The following is a 7,861-nucleotide window of genomic DNA, read 5'->3' on the forward strand; positions in this document are numbered from 1 at the left end:
TGATGGCAACGCAAAGAGGGACAGTGGAAGCCTAAGCATGACTTCTGCATTAGACAAGCCTGCTATGGTCCCCTCCTCCCCACCTTCTCCATGTGTCTAAAGCTCACCCTGCCTTCACCAACAAACTCATATGCTGCTTTCTCCATCTGTTGCTTAAATCTGTCTGCTCCCTGCTCTGGATGCCCAGAGCATTTTTCTGCCGACCAATTCTGAAACTTTAATGTGCCCAAGATCACTGAAAAACTTTAAAAAATGCAAATTTCTGAATTCCAGCCTAAGAGATTCCTCTTCAGTGGGTGGGGCCCAGAAGTGGGACCCAGAAGTCTGGATTTTTAAGCAACTCCTCTGTTGATTGCAAAGGTGTACTAAGGACCACACTGAGAAACTAAACTCTCCAGTGTTACCTTGCACCTGGAATGCTTTGCACACTGCTGCCTTCTAATACCAGCTTTTCCAATCTAGGCTCCCCAACCTACTTTCTGGTGAATTTGGACAGTCACTTCTGTGAGTTTCATTTTCCTCCTCTGAAAAATGGATAGAGTATGACAGGAAAGAGAATGGGAAACTTTCAAAGGGAAATGATTATCCTTATTCCTGATCAACACATCTGCTGCCCTGTAGTGAAGAGACACCACAAAAGGGCAGAGATCTTCTTTTTTTAACAAATATTTTCTAAGCAGGGTCCTCTTACTGTAAACATTAATGATTTCCCTTAATAGGTAGATATCCTGTCCTCAAAGGGCTATTTTCATGCGAGAAATTGGTTAAAGAAATTTGAGGACGAGGATGGGAAGGAGATTTATTTCTCACTGCTAACTCCTTTACACCTTTCGAAATTTGTAACTTGTGCATGTATTACCTATTCAAAAGTAGTAATAACATTAATAAAGTCTTCCATTAAGATAGTAAATTGAATAGATATACCTCATTTGGTTCCCTCCTGAAATTCTACTAAAACTTCAATTAAAGGAATTTTTCTAAGGCATCATCGACTCAATGGGCATGAGTTTGAGCAAGCTCTGGGAGGTGGTGATGGACAGGGAAGCCTGGCATGCTGCAGTCCATGGGGTCGCAAAGAGTGGGACATGACTGAGCAACTGAACTGAACTGAACTGAAAGATCCTTTGGAAAAGATTTGAACCCACAAAGATGGGGACATGAGAAGAGGAGAGCACAGTGACATTTTGGAAGGCGGAAAGCATCGATGGTACTGATTTGACACATTCAAGAGAGCTGAGAAGCAAGCTGGCCCTGGGGAATGGTGGGACTCAGTCTGAACTATCTGCAGAAACCTCAGAAGGCTCAGGAGTATGGCATCAAGTACCTCCAGAAGGGAAGGGAACAAAAGTGAGAGCTGGTTAAAAGCTGGTTAGCAAACATTAGATCCCTGAATCCCCTCCCCCACTTCATACTAATGGAAGACTGCCTCTCTCCAAACCTAGACAAAATAAAGGAAGGTTTGGGGGGTTTTTGTTTGTTTCCCAGAGGAGTAAAACAGAGAGGGTTTCTGCCATGAAGAAAACCAGGCACAGTCAAGGGCATGGGTATTTTATAGACATCAAAGAAATTAAAGCAGTATGCACACAGAGTACTGAGACCCCAGATCTGTTTTTCCCAGAAGGTTGGCCAGAAGCCTTTACCCTAAAGGCTAGATACTGGGGGAAATCTCCACAGGAAATGTGTTCAGCCCAAGAGGAAAGATCTATGGAATCCCATATCAGAGATTCCCCCTACAAATTTCCCATCCAGAAAACCCCCACACCGAGTTCTCAAATGAGAAGCTCCAACCACATGCCCATAGGTCCAAGATGCCTTTTTAGTCTCTCACTGATTTTTAAGTCCCTCACTCAAACATGAGTAGGCACTCTATCACGAATGATAGAGACAAAACAAGTGAAAATGGAGAAACTGCAGGGAGAAGAAAACTTACAAAATCTATCCTCTTTCTCAGATAAGAGAAAATATTGTATGCATGAAACAAGAACAGGATGCCATAAAAAAGTAACAAGCAGAAAATACAATAGAACTCTTGAGAAATAAAAATACAAGAGCACAGATAAAATTCTCACTAGAAGAGTTGGAAAAGTTCAGAAAATCAGAGAACCACCCAGAAGGTGTAATATCTGAACAATAAGAGTTCCCCTACCTCAAAAAAAAGAGGGAAGGAAATATCAAAGGAATAATTACAAAAAACCTCCCAGAAGTGAAGGATAAGCATTTTTTTTTTCTGATTGGAGGGGCCCACCCACTGCTCAGCATAGTGGTTACAAATGGCACCAGCATAGTGGCACCAGTATGAAACTTCAGAACACTGAAGACAAAAAGAAGATCTTGAAAGTTCCCAGAGAAAAAAAACAGATCTCTTAAAATGGATCAGGACAGAATGTAACCTAGGTGAAAATGGAACAAGAGCTTCAGAAATCCAAAAGAGGGACTTCTTTGGTGGTCCAGTGGGTAAGAATCCATCTTCCAATTCAGGGGATGAGGGTTTGAGCCCTGGTTGGGGAACTAAGATCCCACATGCTGCTCGACTGCAACTAGAGAAAGCCCACACTTTGCACCAAAGATCCAGCACAGCCCAAAAAAAAATGTTTTTAAGAAAAAAACGTAAAAAAAAATCTGAAGGAAAGATTCCAATCTAGAATTCAACACCAAGCCAAACTATCAATCAAGTAAGAGGGTAGAATAAAGACATACTCAAACATGTAAGTTCTCCAATTTTCCATTCCAAGTATTTTTATTCAGGAAGCTACCAGAGGATGTGCTCCATCAAAGAAAAAGGTGGGGGGTGGTGATGTTTAACCATGAAAGGGTTTTCTAAACCTAGAGCTTAGAAAATACAGGAGAGGGGTGAAGGAAATCCCCAGGATGCTCAGAAAGGGAGATTCCAGGAGGAAAGTTAGAGACCAGACTACTCACTCCCAGCTACCTGTTCATCTTCAGACCTACCCCTTCCCCCCAACACTCCCCCAGGGCCTGGCACGGCACCTGAAAATGCCCTAGGGGTATATGTGAGAATGAATGAAAGAGGCTTCAGGCCCATGGCAATGTGGTAGCAGAAAAGGCCTTTCACTACGTCCATTGCCATCTGTGCCCACAGAAGCCATAATCAGCCTCCTCCAGCAGGGCCAAAACTGTTACTCTCTCTCCCCAAAGAGGGAGGGGCAGAGAATCCTGGGGCTCAGTCTTATCATTCCAGAAAAGGGCACTTGGCCCTTCCTCACCCATGCACTTCCCAGGCTCTTCTCCTCCCCAGGCCTCCCCACTGTCTCAGCGCAATGCCCTTGATGGGAAGGGGCTGAAGAGAGCAGTCATACGTGATCAGAACCAGTTACTCTGTCAGCCTGACTCTGGTTCCCTTTAAGTCTCAGAGACCAAGGGAAAAGCAGACAGACCCGGGGTTGTGGCCGAACACAGTGGGGGCTCCTCATTCAACCTTAGATGCCTCTGTCTATAAGTAGCAAGGTTACTTCCAGCACTGTCACCAAACTCCTGCAAATAATGTCACTGAATGACCTTTGTGTGTGTGTGCTAAGTCGCTTCAGTCTTGTCTGACTCCATGCGACCCCACAGACTGTAGCCCACCAGGCTCCTTTGTCCATGGGATTCTCCAGGCAAGAATACTGGAGTGGGTTGCCATGCCTTCTTCAGGGGATCTTCCCGACCCAGGGATCGAACCGGTTTCTCTCAATCTTTTCCGTTGGCAGGTGGGTTCGTTACCACTAGCGCCGAAACCAAATGAACTTTTTCATCTTGCAAATTGGAAAGGGAAATGGTGAGGATCCTCACTGCTGAGATGAAATGGTACAGTATTATTCTCTACAGTACTTGTTGCTATTATCAAAAAAAAGGAAAAAACCTAAACGCCCATCAACAGGGGCTAAATACATCATTTCTGACACAGAAATGTCACAAACTATTATGCAGTCATAAAAATGAATGTGGACTGGCAAATCTTTGTGGACTGAATTGGAAGGAGTTAAGATATATGTTAAGTAAAAGGTAGTAAAGTGTGGAACAGTGTGTATGGGATGCTACAATTTGCTTAAAGGAAACAGCTCTATATTTGCTTGAAATTTATATAGAGAGAATACTACTAGAAGAAGACATATGAAATTGGTAATTTTTTGACTCTAAGAAGAAAATTGGGGTGGCAGGGCATGGGGAGGGGTAACATGAGATGACTTTTCACTAAATTATCTTCTTGACTTTCTAAATTTTGCATCATATGCACATATTAATTCCATACACAAAAATAAGCTGAATTTTAATTTTTTATCTTATTTTTTGGCTTCACCTTTTTTTTTAAATTAAGCTGATTTTTTTAAATGGCATCTACAACTCATGGGGATCTTGAGGTGTTCCAACTCCCTCCTGGGTTATTTTGTTTGTTTGACTCATGCCTCTCGGAATGCAGAATCTTAATTCCCCAACCAGGGATTGCTTCCCTGCAGTGGAAGCGTGGATTTTTAAGCCGTGGATCGCCAGAAAGTCCCTCCTTCCTGTTCTATGAAGGCTGATGTTCTCTCCCCTGAGGGCTAAGGAGCTACCGCCACTATAATTCTTGGAAGAGCAGAGAAGAGAACCCAGCAATGCAGCTCCCGAGCCCCTTCCGCATGTGGGGTCATACGTCCCTCAGCAGAGACCACTGCAGTACCTTTCTGTGAGCTGGCAAGTCTAAGCCCCTCCACATCCATGCTGCCTTCAGACGAAGCTTCTGGAAGTTCGCCTCTGCTCATGCTTCTCTCCTGCCTAAACCCTTTAATAGCTTCCACTGTCAACCAATTAAATTTAAACTCTGAGGAGTTGGGCCCAGGGATTAGTATTTTTTTAATTCTTCAAGTGACGCTAATGTACAGCTCAAGTGGGAAGCCATGGCCTTGGAACAGCGCTGTCCTTGGACTGCTGTGATAATGAAAATGTTCTATATTTGTGTTGTCCGGTACAGCCAGCAATAGCCATATGAGGCCACTGAACACTTAAAGAGTGCCTCATATGACTGAGGAAGGGAACATTTAATTTTAATCAAAGTTTAAATAGATATGTTAGAAGAATAGCTTTAGAGAATGAATCCGATGATTTTCACTTTCAAAAAACAGAATCTAGGCATTCCCTGGAGGTCTAGTGGTTAGGATCTGGGCTTTCACTGCCGTGGCCCAGATTTAATCCCTGGTTGGGGCACTGAGATCCTGCAAACTGCATGATGGCCAAAAAATAAAAATAAACAAAAAAACAGAACCCTTTTTTAAAAATATTTTTATTATTCAAGATATTATATGTATGGAAGAGTTATACAAAACATAAGCATTTTTTAAAAATAGCTAATATAATTTAATATAAATATATTAACAGCTAATATCTGGGATACCTGAATATTCATTGGAAGGACTGATGCTGAAGCTGAAACTCCAATACTTTGGCCACCTGATGGGAAGAACTGACTCACTGGAAAAGACCCTGACCCTGGGAAAGATTAAAGGCAGGAGGAGAAGGGGACAACAGAGGATGAGATGGCTGGATGGCATCACTGACTCAATGGACATGAGTTTGAGTAAACTCCGGGATTTGGTGATGGACAGGGAGGCCTGGCGTGCTGCAGTCCATGGGGTTGCAAAGAGTTGGACAAGATTGAGAAGATTGAGCGACTGAACTAAATACCTGGGAATTCCCTGGTGGTTCGGCAGTTAGGACTCTGCACTGTCACTGTTGAGGGCAGGGCTTCAATCCCTGGTCGGGGAACTAAGATCCCTGTCCTAAGCCTGTCCTAAGCACTTATGAATATCAACATATTAATTGATTTATCAACATCCCCCTTTACAGATGTGAAAACTGAGGCACAGAAGGGTTGAGTAACTTGTGGCAGGTCACGCAGTAAGTGAATGGTGGAGTGGGACTCAAATCCAGGTAAACGGGTTTCCAAGCCCGTGTGAACACGCACACCCATTGTAGTAGTGCCAGTTTTACCAGTGCATAAGGCTGGTACCTAGAAGCTCACTGCAAAGGAACCCATTTTCTTGAACTAAATATTATTCAAAATCTAATATAAATACAGTGATAGGTGATTTTATCAAGCACTTACCATGTTCCTGGGCTCTATTCAAAGCACTTTAAAATACATTCAATTCATTCACTTTTCACCACAACTCCTTTTTTTTTTTTTCACCACAACTCCTTTTTACAGACCATTTTACAAAAATGCAAGCTGAGACTGGGGGCAGTTAAGTAGTTTTCCTAAAGAGACATAGTGTGTCACAATGGTGAAGCAGGTACTTAGACTTTGTTATCTCAGACTCTTAACCACTCTGACTCATTGTAAAATGCATAAAAGCATGGGTGTTTTTTTTTTTTTTTTACTTTGGGTGGCACCAGTGAGAGGGGGAAACGGAGGCAGTTTTGAAAACTATTGGTCTAAACTATTTATCATCCTCGCCTCCATTTCCCAGAAGGGGTAACCAGGGCCAAGAAGAGGTAATGGGAGCAGGTCACACGGTGTTGAGGGCTGGGACAGAAGCCAAATCCCTCGACTCTCTCTTAGGAGTTAAAGGGAAGGAAACTGACATTTCCTTTGAACCTAATGAACAGGTAAGGTTTTTCGCTCAGATGATCTCCGTTTCTTTTCACAACCACCCCATAAGGGTAGCTATCTGTATTAGTATTTTTGGAGTAGAAGAACATTGACTTTAGAAATTCTAGTTAAGTCAATTGTTAAAAGCAAATCTCAAACCCAGGTCCCTTGACATGCACAGTTTCCCCTAGACCACATCACCTTCCTCTAGTATTCGAAGCTTCACAACCCTACTGCTGTGCCAGTTCCTCCTTCTGTCTGACATGGTCAGAAATAAGTCCCCCACCATCTCTCCCTGACCTTGCCCCTCCAGACTCACTTCAGAACTCTAGAGCCAGATCAGCACCCACAAGTCTTCTCTGCCCTAGGGCCCCAAGTCCACTGACTTCTTTCTTGACCTTCCTCCCACACAAATGTAGAACCAACACCAGCGTCAAAGGAACCATTTCACGGTGACATCTGTGAACTAGCTCCAAGCTGAGCTAGCCATCTGGGGGCCGTGACCCTGTGTTTTGGACCTTACTAATCAAACGGAGGTTTAAATCAGCAGCAGGACCTGGGATGATGAAACAGAAATGCAGGCGACCCCAAACCTACTGAGTTAGAATCTGCTTTTTAGGAGGCTCCCCAGGTGATTCATTTGCACATTGAATTCTGCAAAGCACTAAGTTAGACCTGAATCCCAGGGGATGCAGGCTTACACCCGCCCCTGTAACTGACCCTCTTCAGCTCTTGGCTTGGTTGTTAGAGGCAGCTGTGAATTGGTTGATGATGTTATTGTAAGGAGAACTTGGATATTAAATTGCAACCAAGGCCTGGGAGATTACTGCAACAAAGGGAACTCTGGTTGTTTTATTTCAACCAGCATCTGCATGGTGGGCTGAATAACAGGCCCAAGAGATTTGCTGCAAAATAAGAATTTAAGAAGCCTTATTTGCCATCTCCACGCAATAAAGTGGAAAAATGGATTGGAGTCTGGCTTGAACTAAATTGGGGTGTGCTAAATTGGAAAATAGTTTAAAAACACATTGGTTGCACTGAAGCAGCATATTTATAATACTGGCCTGGACACTAAAAGGGAACCAACTGTGACACTGGATTTACTGAAATATCTCTAAGAACTTGTGACAAGATTCTCTCCTAATAACAATAAGAACAACAAAGAAAGGTATTAGACTGACAGAATCTGGACTATCACACTGACTGCATTTCAAACTGGAATGCATGGTAGAGTAAACACTAACTGGGACCTAGCTGCTCTGTTGCAACAAGTTTGGATTTGCTATTGAAACAAAT

The sequence above is a fragment of the Budorcas taxicolor genome, chromosome 3 (genome assembly GCF_023091745.1).
Source record: "Budorcas taxicolor isolate Tak-1 chromosome 3, Takin1.1, whole genome shotgun sequence".
NCBI lineage: Eukaryota > Metazoa > Chordata > Mammalia > Artiodactyla > Bovidae > Budorcas > Budorcas taxicolor.